The sequence below is a fragment of the Carassius auratus genome, chromosome 3 (genome assembly GCF_003368295.1).
Source record: "Carassius auratus strain Wakin chromosome 3, ASM336829v1, whole genome shotgun sequence".
In the NCBI taxonomy this organism is placed as follows: Eukaryota; Metazoa; Chordata; class Actinopteri; order Cypriniformes; family Cyprinidae; genus Carassius; species Carassius auratus.
In genome coordinates, this window is record NC_039245.1 from 26,916,246 (window position 1) to 26,931,003 (window position 14,758).

Sequence of the window (14,758 nt, forward strand, 5' to 3'; positions counted from 1 at the left end):
AAAATCACTTTTTTATAAGTTTAAGTTATGACTACAAAGGTATATCTTAATTATAGTTTCAAATACTTACTGAAATTTTTCCAAAAGAGAGAGCAGTGGGAGATGGTGATCTGCAGGTACGAACCGACGACCACCAACTGCCAACTGCAAAGCCCCAAAATTCAAAAACTTGCAGTTTGTGCTCAGTCAACTTTTTTGACCTTTTTGGATTTTTTCTGTAGTTTTTTATTTATTTGATTATTATTTTTATTTATTTATTTAAGTTAATTTGCTTTGTTTTGTTAACTTCAAAAGTAAAATCATTTTAAATATCTTCAAGTTCAGGATAGATGAAGTAAAAGGTTCAAATAAACCCTATTTCAGGCTGCTAAGTATAATAAAAACGCTGTCAAATGAACTTTTTTTTTTCTCTTTTTGACCACAGATGGTGAAGATGTTATAAAACATGACAAATAACAATTTCTGGGGTCAGAATTGTATTGAAAAATGTGTCCATTTGTCTCTGTGAGTTGTTTACATCAAAAGTTATGCCACTTTAAATCATATTTAGATTTTTCGGGTTTGGTGCAAAGGGTTAAAAATTAAGCATTTTGGACATTATTTCAGCTTGGTACCCAATTTAATCTTAAAATAGACACTTGAATGATAAATAAATAATATGTTGTGGAAAAAAAAAATCACCCTATGCGCTTGAGAAAAGGAAAAAAATAGTTGATCCTCTACACATCTTTGGTCATTTTAGGTCAATATGTTGTCAAATGTCAAAAATAACCATTCCATTAAATTCCTGGGGTCAGAATTGTATGGGAAAATGTGTTCATTTGTCTCTGTATGTTGTTTACGTCTAATGTTATGCCACTTTCTATATCATTTTTTGATTTTTTTGGGTTCCGGTCGGGTGCAGCAAAGGGTTAAAAAAGGTGCCTTTGGGACATTATTTCAGCTTGGCACCTGGCAGATTATGCAAATAGACACTTTATGGATTTAAAAAAATCAGGTGGCATAAAAAAGCCGGGGGGTGCGCGTGGACCCCCATTTCCATCTAGACTACAGTATTTATAAAAAAAAAAAAATGTAGAAATGCATTAAAACAATTATCACCACACTGATAAGACAGGCTTATACTGATTTTCTCATCCTCCAAATTATACTTATCATTGTCATTCAGAAAAAAATTAAACATTCAGAAAAGGATTAGAATAGAATAATATTTAAAATATGACAAATATTTTTTTTCTACAATAACCACACCAGTAGTGTTTACAACAACAAAACCATACCCACCATACACCATAATAATAATAATAATATAATTAAGTTTTTTTAATTTCAGAGTAAATAAAAGGTGTAAAGAAAAAACTATTTAACTTAAAATTGTCTTTTCTGTTCTGTGTTTCTTTTTCAAAACTTCATGGTATTTAATGCTGTATCAGCAGAGAAGCATCCGTTTCGATCAGCAATAGGAGCACATCCCTTAAAGCCGTGTTCCTGTGCCCCTTTTATACTTTTATACTCAGATGTCTCAGCACGAGGCTGAACCCAGCTTCTTATTCGCAGCTTCTTATTGACGCTATCCGTTCCACCTTAAATGACGCGAACTTCCGTGTTTGCTGGCTTCTTATTGACGCTCAATTTAGGGACCGTGCGGTTTTTTGCGTTTTTTTAACGGAATTGAGTTACTTTTGTGTCTATTTTCAGAATAAAGGAATATATATATATATATATATATATATATATATATATATATATATATATATATATATATATATATATATATATATATATATATATATATTAATGCAAATAACACTGATATATCAGCGAAAATGGACTGTAAAAATATAAAGGCACACAATTGGGCTACAGTATTCTTTAATAATTGTACATGTCATCAGATCAACTTAGGGACCATTTTTCTCTTATTTACACTTTTTAGGGACCCTGATTATATTGTAGGCCTATCTATTTTCAGAAAAGAATAATACACTATTTTGAAAGGTAAATAACAAATAATAATAACATAAAATGACTGTAAAAAATATAATGAGGCGTATACATCAATCTTTAATTATTGCAAATAACATAATTTGAATGTATTTAAAAATAAATATATTGAATACTTTTTTTTTTTTTTTAAATTAGGCTACAAATGAAAATGTAACAAAGTAACCAGAGATTATGCTCCAGCTTGGATCCAGCCCCTTATGAAGACTTCAGACACATTTGAAGAGATGAAACCTATCCTGCAAGGACTCCAGAACATCAAACATGGATAACTGTACTTTCTGATATCTCATAAAATCCTACTGTGGTTTTGTAACAGAAATCTGCATTTTCTGTAAAGCTGCTTTGAAATATGTGTTGTGAAAAGTGTTATACAAATGAATGTATGAATTAAATTGAATTGACTTGAAAGAGCCATTGGATTGTTACTGTACATTTTAAAGTTACGGACCCAATCTGACAATACAGAAGAGTTATCACATTGTTGGCCCATTTGGGGGTGTTTCACTGATGCTTTATCCTGCATCTGTGCTTGAATATAATCATACACAATTTCAGATATTTATACTGAAAAATTTTGAAATTATGAACCCATGAAATGGGCCAAAATTACCCATTACCCATTGGGGGATATCTCAGCTGCCTTTGAGGGTGCGTTAAAAGTTGCACTGGGGCCTTATACCCATTGTGCTTGACTGTCACCATAAACAAATTTAGACATTTTTACTGTAGCATTGTGAAGTAAGTAGAGCTACTACTCTAACGAGATACAAATTTTAATCAGTTTTTACTGTAGAATTATTTTATTATTAATTTTATTATGACCCATGTTGTCAAATACAATACATTTAGAATAACCGTTGCATTGTTTGCCCATTTGGAGGCTATTTATCACAGCTGCCTTTGAGTGTTTTTTAATGGTTGCACTGGAGCCTTATACCCAATGTGCTTGACTGTCACCATGCACAAATTCAGACATTTGTACTGTAGCATTTTTAACTTAAGGACCCATGAATTTAACAAATGTGATAATACAGTTCAAGGAAAAATTGCATTGTTGGCCCATTTAGGGGCACTATATTTCAGCTGCCTTTCACGGTTCGTTAAATGTTGCGTTAAATGCTTGACTGTGACCAAGACCATGCACAATATTAGACATTTCTACTCTAGCATTTTGAAATTATGGACCCAAGGCTTTGACAGATATAATATTTAGAATAGAATTTAGAATATTTGTCATTAAATGTTATCACTATATGTAAATTTAAGGTGAGACACTGCAGGTGAATAGGGCAAAAAAAAAAAAAACTAATAGTTATCACCTTACTTACCCAGTTGATTGATTACATTGATTATTGCAAACATTTTTTGTATTACAAGTTTTCAAAAATGTTATGTTTAAATATGCAAATAAGGCATTATTTAATGAAATATGTGCTAATTTGTCTTGTACAAAAATCTGAACACTAGATGAAGTCAGTTTCAAAAAAAATTCATTAATTTTTTTGACATATTAGAGTCAAATGTTTTTACAGAGGGAATTATGGTTATCTTTTTTTGTCACTCCATAATTCAGAAAATACTTTGAACAGCCAGAAAACAATATATTTTCACAATTTTGGGGGGAATAAAATGTTGTATATAATCAAGGAAAATATATATGAACAAATTTAAAAAAGTTTAAAGCTTCATAAAAAAATAATTCCACAGTAAAAACTGCTTAAACTTTGTATTTTGTTAGAGTCATAGCTTTACTATAGGAATCATGTCAAATCTAACGCACCCTCTGAGGTTGCCGAGAAACAGCGCCGCGAATTGTGCAGAAAATACATTAGGCGGTTCATTGTGCACTGTGTAAAGTGCCGAGTTTAAAGCTTCATAAAAAAAAATCCACAGTAAAAACTGCTTAAACTTTGGATTTTGTTAGGGTAGTAGCTCTAGTCTAACGGGATAATGTCCAATTTAACGCACCCTCTGAGGTTGCCGAGAAACAGCGCCGAGAATTTAGCCTGACTATGTCAGACTTCCTACTTCCGCTCAATTTCATTTCGCTTCTGTACTCAGTCTGATACAGCGTCAGAGCTTTCTGTTTGCCACCGGTCTGGAAACAGCCGGGCCAATCAACGAACAGAGGGCGGGCTGAGAGCCGTGACGTAGATGCGTAGATTAACTTCGCATAATCTGCAAAAGTCGTTTACAGCCATGTTCACTCCGGTATTTCGCTCGCATCATCATGTGTTTACAACAGGTTTACAGTGGAAGTTCAATCATAGATTTGAGTTCGATGCATGATGTCTGTGCTTCGATGCGGCTGTACAGGCGCATAACATACGTCTTAACTAAACGTATCTGATTGGCTTACGGGTAACCAATGATTTTAAACTTCAGACAAGCACCCCCTAGCGAGAGAGAAAACACTTCTCTATTATGCCATTCCAGACTCTGGGAAGCAAAGTGAAGTAGCAGAGTCTGGTATTACCAGGCTACCGAGAATTGTGCAATAGGCGGATTATTGTACTGTGTAAAGTTAAAAAAATTATACAAAAATAATTCTACAGTAAAAACTGCTTAAAATTTGTATTTCGTTAGAGTAGTAGCTCTACTTACTTCACAATGCTACAGTAAAAATGTCTAAATTTGTTTATGGTGACAGTCAAGCACAATGGGTATAAGGCCCCAGTGCAACTTTTAACGCACCCTCAAAGGCAGCTGAGATATCCCCCAATGGGTAATGGGTAATTTTGGCCCATTTCATGGGTTCATAATTTCAAAATTTTTCAGTATAAATATCTGAAATTGTGTATGATTATATTCAAGCACAGATGCAGGATAAAGCATCAGTGAAACACCCCCAAATGGGCCAACAATGTGATAACTCTTCTGTATTGTCAGATTGGGTCCGTAACTTTAAAATGTACAGTAACAATCCAATGGCTCTTTCAAGTCAATTCAATTTAATTCATACATTCATTTGTATAACACTTTTCACAACACATATTTCAAAGCAGCTTTACAGAAAATGCAGATTTCTGTTACAAAACCACAGTAGGATTTTATGAGATATCAGAAAGTACAGTTATTAGATAGAACAAATTAGTATTTACAAACGCATGCATTTTAAGCAACAATTCGTGTGCAGTTTAAAGCAATGATAAAATGATCATTTATTTATAATCATCCATGTTTGATGTTCTGGAGTCCTTGCAGGATAGGTTTCATCTCTTCAAATGTGTCTGAAGTCTTCATAAGGGGCTGGATCCAAGCTGGAGCATAATCTCTGGTTACTTTGTTACATTTTCATTTGTAGCCTAATTAAAAAAAAAAAAAAAAGTATTCAATATATTTATTTTTAAATACATTCAAATTATGTTATTTGCAATAATTAAAGATTGATGTATAGGCCTCATTATATTTTTTACAGTCATTTTATGTTATTATTATTTGTTATTTACCTTTCAAAATAGTGTATTATTATTTTCTGAAAATAGATAGGCCTACAATATAATCAGGGTCCCTAAAAAGTGTAAATAAGAGAAAAAGGGTCCCTAAGTTGAGCTGATGACATGTACAATTATTAAAGAATACTATAGCCTAATTATGTGCCCTTATATTTTTACAGTCCATTTTCGCTGATATATCAGTGTTATTTGCATTAAAATATATATATTCTTTTATTCTGAAAATAGACACAAAAGTAACACAATTCCGTTAAAAAACGCGAAAAAGAGACAAACCGCACGGTCCCCAAGTTGAGCGTCAATAAGAAGCCAGCAAACGCGGAAGTTCGCGTCATTTAAGGTGGAACGGATAGCGTCAATAAGAAGCTGCGAATAAGAAGCTGGATTCAGCCTCCTTGTCTCAGCACGGCCCTGCACAGTCCAGTGCTCGGGGATTTATTTGTTGTCATTTATTTATTACGCCTGCTGTAGCGGGTACGTAGATAGCATGTAGCCTGGATTCCAACATTCCAACGTCATTACGTTCAGTCCGTTTTGTTGCTGCGCCATATTTTTTTTTTTTTTCCGCGGAACTCACTTCCTCAAAGTGAAACCGAAAGCAATCACATCAGATGACGACGCCATTTCGGGTGATTCGAATTCAACGTCTTCTTCACGTTATGGTAAGTTCGTTAAAACTTTCCATAGCAGTAATATTATATCAATAAGAACATGTCGAACCGTATGTAGATCTGAAACCCCTCAAAGATGTTCGCATAGTATCCTGAAAGCGACGAGAAGGAGAGCAGGGCTGTTTAAACAGGACAGTTCCCATCCACAGGCCTGTAGTAGGGCGTATTAACAACTCTCGCACATTTCTATATATCTCTCCCTAATCCTACTGACAAACAATGTTATGTATGTATATATATATATATATATATATATATATATATATATATATATATATATATTAGGGGTGTAACGGTTCACAAAATTCACGGTTCGGTTCGATACGATACACTGATGTCACGGTTCGGTTCGGTTCGGTTCGATACGTTTTAGATACAGCAAAATGTAAAAACATCTCAACTTTTCAGAATGCCGCAAGCGCACCGCGGGTCATGTGACAAGAACCAACCAATCAGCTTCATCCTTTCCCGTAACAACGTTGAGAGCTCAGCCAAGATGAAGGAACAGCTGATCATAGTTGTATATGGATTGCAATTTTGAAATAAATTTAGTAGCAGAGCTACTGCAAGCGATTTTTAGAGCTGCAAATCCATTTATCCTTCGCTGAAATTTCCGCGTCTCATGGAGAGAGCACGTCATTGTTGCTTAGCAAAAACAGACGCCTCATGAGCGCTTCTGCCCGAGCGCTTTGGAAAGGAGGAGAAAGACGCGCTTAGCGTTTTCCATGCGTTTTTAGGCACGATATGTGAACGGCCCCTAAGGCGCTCGCTCACTCAGCACGCGCTGAAGGCTCGTTGCAAAATGTCTAATGCATTTAACAGACCAGAAATATAAGATCCTAAAATAACCAACAGGTCTGGTGTTTGGGTTGGATTCCCTGTAAGCTATAGTGTCTAAATGCTGCAGGGATAGTTTGCTGCGTGCATGTTTCTCCTTTTTTTCGTCTTTTCCCAGATAGTACTGACGCATATATCCCAGATATTCCCGCTGTTTTTTTTTTTTTTTGTAATCCCGCTGGTGTACCCTGTCATGTTGCAGATGCGACATACCGTTGTTTTTTTATCCACCACTCTCTTGCCATCACCATTATAGCTTAAAGGGAATCCAAAGTGCACCCAAACACCAGACCTGTTGGTTACTGGAGGATCTTCTTTTTTCTGGTATGTTAAACGCATTGGCTATTTTGCAACGAGCCTTCAGCGCGTACTGAGTGAGCGAGCGCCTGCTGAGTAGCCTAACATAAACATATAAGATGGTGTTTTTTTCTTCTTCGGGAGTGTCAGGGGCGTTGCCTGTTACGTTGTTTGGGTTATTGGGCTACCTTGTTGAACGCATATCATTATATTTCTTTCTCTCTCTTTTTTTTTTTTTTTCAAATATAATTAATTACTCCAACGAACCGTTCGGTATACATAATGCGTACCGCGTACCGAACCGAAAGCGTCGTACCGAACGGTTCAATACGAATACGCGTATCGTTACACCCCTAATATATATATATTTGCCCAGACAGCACACATATGTTGGGCCGATGTCGACACGAACTGGTTTATAATAAAACATTACACACCACTCTCAAGAACAGTTGCAACTTTATTAATATTTATTTCATATTACATGTAGAAATACATTAACATTTACCAGATGCTTTGATCAAAAGTGGATAATTTGGGATTAATTGTAGTCTTTTGCAAATTAACCATGATTTTACTACAGCTTTTGCAGTAAAACCATAGTAAATCAACCATAGTTTTACTGCAATCACCATGGTTTAACTATAAATGTTGCAGTAAAACCATAGTAACTACAAAACCATAACCATTGCTACAGTACTTGCATAGTTAAATGTTGTATAAGTATAGCATTTTTCACAATACTTATTTCAAAGTAGGTTTACAGAAAATGCATGTTATAATATATATATATATATATATATATATATATATATATATATATATATATATATATATATATATATATATAAAATATTTGTTTTGTGTGTTCAATGTTTTGTATGTTCATGGACAGTCGCCGTCGTCTGTAGTTTTTGTGAGTGCTGGCGTCATCTGAAGTCTTCAAAAGTGAGTTTGGATTCAGTTTGGAGCTGGTGTAATCTCTAGTAATCTTGGGATGGGCATCCTGAGAAAGAAACAGAAAAAAAAAAAAAAAGTTTAACATAGCTGCTGCTGTTCATATTATTTCAGACTAAAGATTATTTATTTAATCACATATAACTGGAGTGTGTGGTTATTAGATGTGTTGTGTGAATACTAAACTATGTACTTTAATCTAATTTAAACTAAAAAAAAAGTGTGTCCGAGCCCCAAATATTATTAGCAAGGCTATTTCAAAGTAAAACACCAAAAAGTTCTACTTCCTTTAGTGGACTTTGATAAACCTCACTACAGGCCAAGCACCACAGCTGCTGCTGCACCCATTTGTGCTTATTTTGCTACATATATCTGATTTAATCACAAGTAGGTTTAATAAACGCACATCCAAAAACTTTAGGCAGGTGCTCAATCACATGATACACTTCACCAATCAATAAACAATAATCGACACACTGCCACTAATGCTCTCAAAAATCAGTTTATTGATGAAGTGTTTCATGTGATCCCTTAGTAAATGTAATATTTGTGGAACGTGCATCTCTTTAGAATGGAATACACATGCCACAGTACCATTTCAGTAGGTGGAACATCATATTTGTAGTATACACTACCGTTAAAAGTTTGGGGTCAGTAAGATATTTTACGTCTCTTCTGCTCACCAATGCTGCCTTTATTTGATCAAAAGGAAGTAAAAAACAGTAATATTGTGAAATATTATTACAATTTAACACAACAGTTTTCTATGTGAATATATTGTGAAATGTAATTTCTGTGATCTAAGCTAATTTTTATTACTCCAGTCTTCAGTGTCACATGATCCTTCAGAAATCATACTGATTTGCTGCTCAATAACATTTTTGATTATTATCAATGTCTTATCAATTATCAAAAGTTAAAACAAGCATTTCTGTTTCAAATAAACACTGTACTGTTTTAAAACTTTATTTATCAAAGAATCCTGAAAAAATGAAGCAACACAGCTGTTTTCAATATTGATAATAATCAGAAATGTTTCTTCAGAAGCAAATCAGAATATCAGAATGATTTCTGAAGATCACGTGACACTAAAGACAGGAGTAATGATGCTGAAAATACAACTTTACCATCACAGGAATAAATTACTTCTCTAAATATATATTCAAATAGAAAACAGTTAGTTTAAATTGTAGTGAATTGTATACATTTCATTCATTAAACTGTGTTTGCATCTTGGAGATGCATGATGTATGAGGCCTTCTCTGCTGGCCCTATAAAAATAAAATTGTGTGAAAAATGTTTTAAATTGATTATTTAGGTATCATTTTCATTTGTGTTATGTCCACAAATTATCTGTGATTAGTTTAGTTGAGGTTGACCTGGAATATCCTACATAAAAAAAGACTATGGCCAGCATTACAGATAGTGATACCCTTTTGTTGAAAGAAGTCACATCTGATTTGTTACGAGCATTAGTGACAGAATCATCAGCCAATCAAATTTTGACGTTCAATGACAGCACACCCTCTGGGTATAGCGACATGCCCAGTGCTACCCCCGGTGTTAGACCGCCCTTTTATTTACAGATTTCCAAGGTATGAAAGTGAAATTCAATGAAAAGTAAATGCAGCCTACAACAGATCTTGTTGCCAATCTACTAAAATGCTTTTTCAAGGTGCTCTTTTGCAGACAAAAGAGAATAACTGAGAAAGGGAGACCTACACCTAAACTGAAGGCCAGCAAAGTTTTTATGCACCATTTCAAAGATTGCAACTGCGAGTGCTATGAGTGGCTAACAGTCACCAAGCACAAGTTATTTTGTTGGCCATGATTACTTTTTAATCCGAGTCAAGGGACATTAAATGAGTGCTTTATTATTTGATGAATATTGTATCATGCACATTGTTATAATGGAGGTCAACCGATTCATTGGTTTTGCTGATTAATCGGCACCGATAGTTGATTTGTAGAACTATCCGTTATCGGCAAAAATCCATGGAGAAATAATTTTCCGTGTTGCATTTGTTTTGCCATGTGACACTGCACGCTGCACAGAGTGGGAAACTTCAAACGTGAATTTAAATGCAGCCGTTCACATAGTTTTCCATTAAATAACATTATATTTGTCCCAAATCATTGTAAATTTACATAATGACTTCACCCTAGGCTATAAATTTTGTATTGTGCATTTTTCAGCAAAACGTTGGTCTTTCTGTGACTCTAATACAGTCTGTATGCTAGAGAGCTGTAATACAGATCAGACGTTTTCTTTCCGTTTGTTCTGTTTTTTTAAACACTGAACTACAAACTCATATATGCCTCAGTTCATTCTTGAAGCAAACTTATGTCCGTTTGGTGATTAAATAAACAGTTTTAGACCACTGCTTGAATTGAATGTGACACGTCTGGTGTGTGTGATAACTGTGACTTCTCAAAGATGCAGCGCTACTTTTCTTAATTTTCTTAAGACACTATCTTTTTGGTTTATCAAATTCATCAAATGAAGCTTTTCTCATTACTTTTGTGCCAGATGCCAAAAACCATTTAAGATCAGGAAAAAAAGTCTCAATCTTAGGCTTGCGAAGGCCTTTAGTACAATCCAAAAAATCATTACATTGTTTAAGTGAGTATTGTTTTAACTTACTCTCATCACCAGTTGTCTGCATCTGTACAATAGCATAGTCAATATTTGATTATATAAACTCCTCAATATATTCTGTGGTCATGGAAAGCTGTGTTTGCGTTATCTCATTATGAGAATTGCAATCATTATCTGCCTGTACTCCACTAGGGCCTGATACTGACTGTGAAACCCTATTTTTGACACTGCTAACAACAGTCTCCTCAACTGACTCGACAGAATCATGTTTTGAGCCACCTGCCACATCACTGTCTTCACGTGAGGTATTCCATTCAGCGTTTTCAACAACAGACAGCTCTGACGAAACCGATGCCGTTTTTAAATCATTACCGTGTATCTGGCTGCCCGTTGTTCTCTGCATTAGCAGCGGCGGAAGCTATGCTATTTACATTCACTCTGTTTTTATTAGGACAAGTCTGCCGAACATGCCCAAAATCTCCACATGTGAAACATCTCATTGTCTCAGAACTAATAAAAATCATGTAATCTTTACCGTCAGTGCTCATCTTGACGGAGGAGTTCAGCGCTTCAGTCTGTAAATTCAAAGTCATAATCACCTGTCGTCTAAACGACATTACATGTTTAAGCTCAGCATTTTTACAGCCAAGTGGACTCATTTTAATGGGGCTCATTAGTTTACCATGTCTTTTAAGTATTTCCTCTAATTTTTCGCTTCTTACAAACTTTTTTGGTTGGACTTGAGGGGTAGAACAGGCACAAATGTATAATTTATTGTTAAACCATTTTCAATCAAAGTGTCCACCATTTGAACTTCCTTTAGAAAAAACACAACAGGTTATTCATTCGAGATGCCGAACTAATGTTTGCCCCACCGATCACAGCGCTTAAGGCTAATAAGCAGTCTTCCACCGTAACAGTGGGGTCAGATATACATTTACACCCATTTCTAACAGACATACTTGTAAAGTCTCCAGCATTTATCTCCATTACTCGGAGAACGCTGACTAATGTCAGCTAAACGCTTTACAACACTCACAAACAAAATGCCTTTTATCCGACTAAAAGCATATAAAGATTTAAGAAATAAGAAAATAGAAACTCACTCAAGATCGCTCTCATTCACGCCAAACAACTCAGCAATCCTCAAGCATGCGCACGTGCACACACAGAGGTGGAGAGAGAGAGAGAGACAGAGAGAACACACAAGGCACATACACAAAAGACACCTTAGTAGGGCCTGGGACGTAACAATATATAACAATTATAATAATATATGTAATATACAGATTCTACTACTAATAATATAATCTTAAGATAACAGAATCTATATTTTTAGTTTTAGGTTGAGTGTGACTTACGTTTTGATGTCAGGGACTTCTTAAAATTGGTTAAATATATTCTGAAAAAGGCATATTAATGTATTTCATGAGCTTCTTCAGTTCACCTGCATTTCTAAGTCAGTATCTCCCTTCAGAAATGTTGAAATGGAGCTTCACTTCTCTTCTGTATAGTTTCTTTCTGTCCTCCTGAAATCACAGAACAATTTGTATTTTATATATATATATATATATATATATATATATATATATATATATATATATATATATATATATGTCCCATGTCTAATAGGAGAGTGGTGGTGATTGGAGCGATTTGACAGCTGACCGCATCAGCTGTTCACAGCCTTGCCTCCATGGCCTGACTGAACTAACGCTGCGCTAGATTTGATTGAAACATGTCAATAACAAGTAAGAAATTTGTTTGTATGTAATATTTGTTTGATTTTAGCGACTAAACTTACCTAAAAACAGTGTAAACCGCATCGAGAGACGGAGATAACTGCTTGCCAGTAACGGTTTTTGTGTTGACTTCCCGTTTCCATGGCAACTCTGCTGCCCGCTCGCACAGAACTCACCGCACACATAGCATTTACACAAACAAACATCTAGAAATAAAATATTACCTTAATAATTTACAGTCTCATTTCAATAATCACTCAATAATGAATTTAAAACTAATTTTGAAGTTCTAAAAACAGCAGCAACAATAGCTCACCGTATAGAGATGGATTCTTTCTGGCAGCCTGTAAAACTGTGAAAAACACGGCGAAAAAGCAGTTAGGACTTCTCTTTAATAATCCTCTTTTACATTTTCCTTCCGAGAAATTGCTGGAAATGCAGGCGTTTAACATTAATTTTAAAAATCGCTACCGTGACTGTTTGAAAATGAGCCACAATCTCTTCGGCTGCCCATAGACTGTATAAAAACACACCGTGTATCTTACTAGTACCTTTTCAGTGTCACAGAACTAACATAGTATTTTTTTAATTATTAAGCTGAAGTGAAATCGTAACGTTACCAGAAAGCCACAGATTTTTTTTATTTTTTTTTATTTGTTTAACCAGGAAGGTCCCATGGAGATACAATATCTCTTCTACCAGGGAGTCCTGGTCAAGATAGTCAGCACAAAACAAAAATACAAAGTAATACATACCACAACAGAATAAACATACAAAGAATTTCCAAATCTAAAAGACAACACAACCCACAATCAATTACTAAAACATTTACACCGTTCTATAAAAACAGACTTTAAAGTTTTTCTAAAAGAAGTGAGAGATGGAACATATTTCATGTGTAATATACCTTGAAGCTCATTCCACGCATAATAAGCATAGTTAGAGAAGGCTGATCTACCTAGTTCTGTATGGAAAATTTAGTCCTTGAGTAATAGTTTAACTGTTGATGTAGTATTATAGATACTAGTACAGTATATCAATAGATTAGATATATACTGTGGTAATTTACCCAGTAAAGCTTTTAAAATAAAGATCAACATATGATGTTTCCTCCTCAAGCACAGTGAAGTCCAATTTGTCAACTCATATAAATTACAGTGATGTGTTGTGCTCGAATCAGTCACAAATCGTAAAGCAGCATGATAAACAACATCAAATTTTTTCAAAGTATTTAGGGGCGCATGCATATATATTATATCACCATAGTCCAATACTGGCAAAAAGGTACTTTGCACTAATCGTTTTCGAGCAACAAAGGAAAAACATTTTTTCAAACGAAAATAAAAACCCAATCTTGGTCTCAATTTATTTAAAAGTATATCAATATGAGAACTAAAAGTAAATTTATCATCCAGCCAAATTCCAAGATATTTATAGGATGCTACTCTCTCAACCAGAGTACCATCAAAAGTTTTAATCATGAAATCATTTAGTGAAAATCTGGAGCGTGTGAAGATCATGTATTTAGTTTTTTTTATTCATCACCAATTTTAGATTATCAAGTGAAGTCTGAAATAAATTAAAAACATTCTGTAAGGAATCCATTGCCACTTTTATGGATGAAGTCATTGTATAAATGATAGTATCATCTGCATAAAAGTGTACTTTTACAGTCTCTAATCCTAAACCAAGTTCATTTACGTAAATAGAAAATAAAATTGGTCCCAAAATTGAACCTTGAGGGACACCTGTCTTCACTATTAATGGATTAGAAGTGTAACTATCTACAGACACACATTGAGTTCTTACAGTCAAATCATTTGAAAACCACTTTAAAACTGTACTGCTAAAACCTACACATTTAAGCCTTTGCATATTGCAAAAGAAGATCATGAACCACAGAATCAAACACTTTGGATAAATCAATAAAAAGTGCAACACATAATTTTTTTTTTTTATCCAATCCAGTAATAATGTCAATTGTGAATGACATTGCAGCAGTAATAGTACTATGTCCTTGTCTAAAACCTGACTGAGTTTGACTTAAAATATTATTAATCGATAAATAGTGCTTTAACTGTTCATTTACCAGGGATTCAAACACTTTGGCTGTAACAGATAGTATGGAAATAGGGCAATAATTTTCCAACAAAGTGCAATCTCCACCTTTCAATAATGGACGAATTTCTGCTG

At 34.5% G+C, this 14,758-nt stretch overlaps 1 long non-coding RNA gene across 1 annotated transcript; it reads left to right on the forward strand.

The window, feature by feature from the left end:
- Positions 1-5,669: 5,669 nt before the first annotated feature.
- On the forward strand, positions 5,670-12,170 carry LOC113053079 (uncharacterized). The gene is made up of 3 exons (XR_003277162.1): positions 5,670-6,124; positions 8,163-8,215; positions 11,016-12,170. It is a non-coding gene; the product is annotated as an uncharacterized LOC113053079 (long non-coding RNA).
- Positions 12,171-14,758: the final 2,588 nt, after the last annotated feature.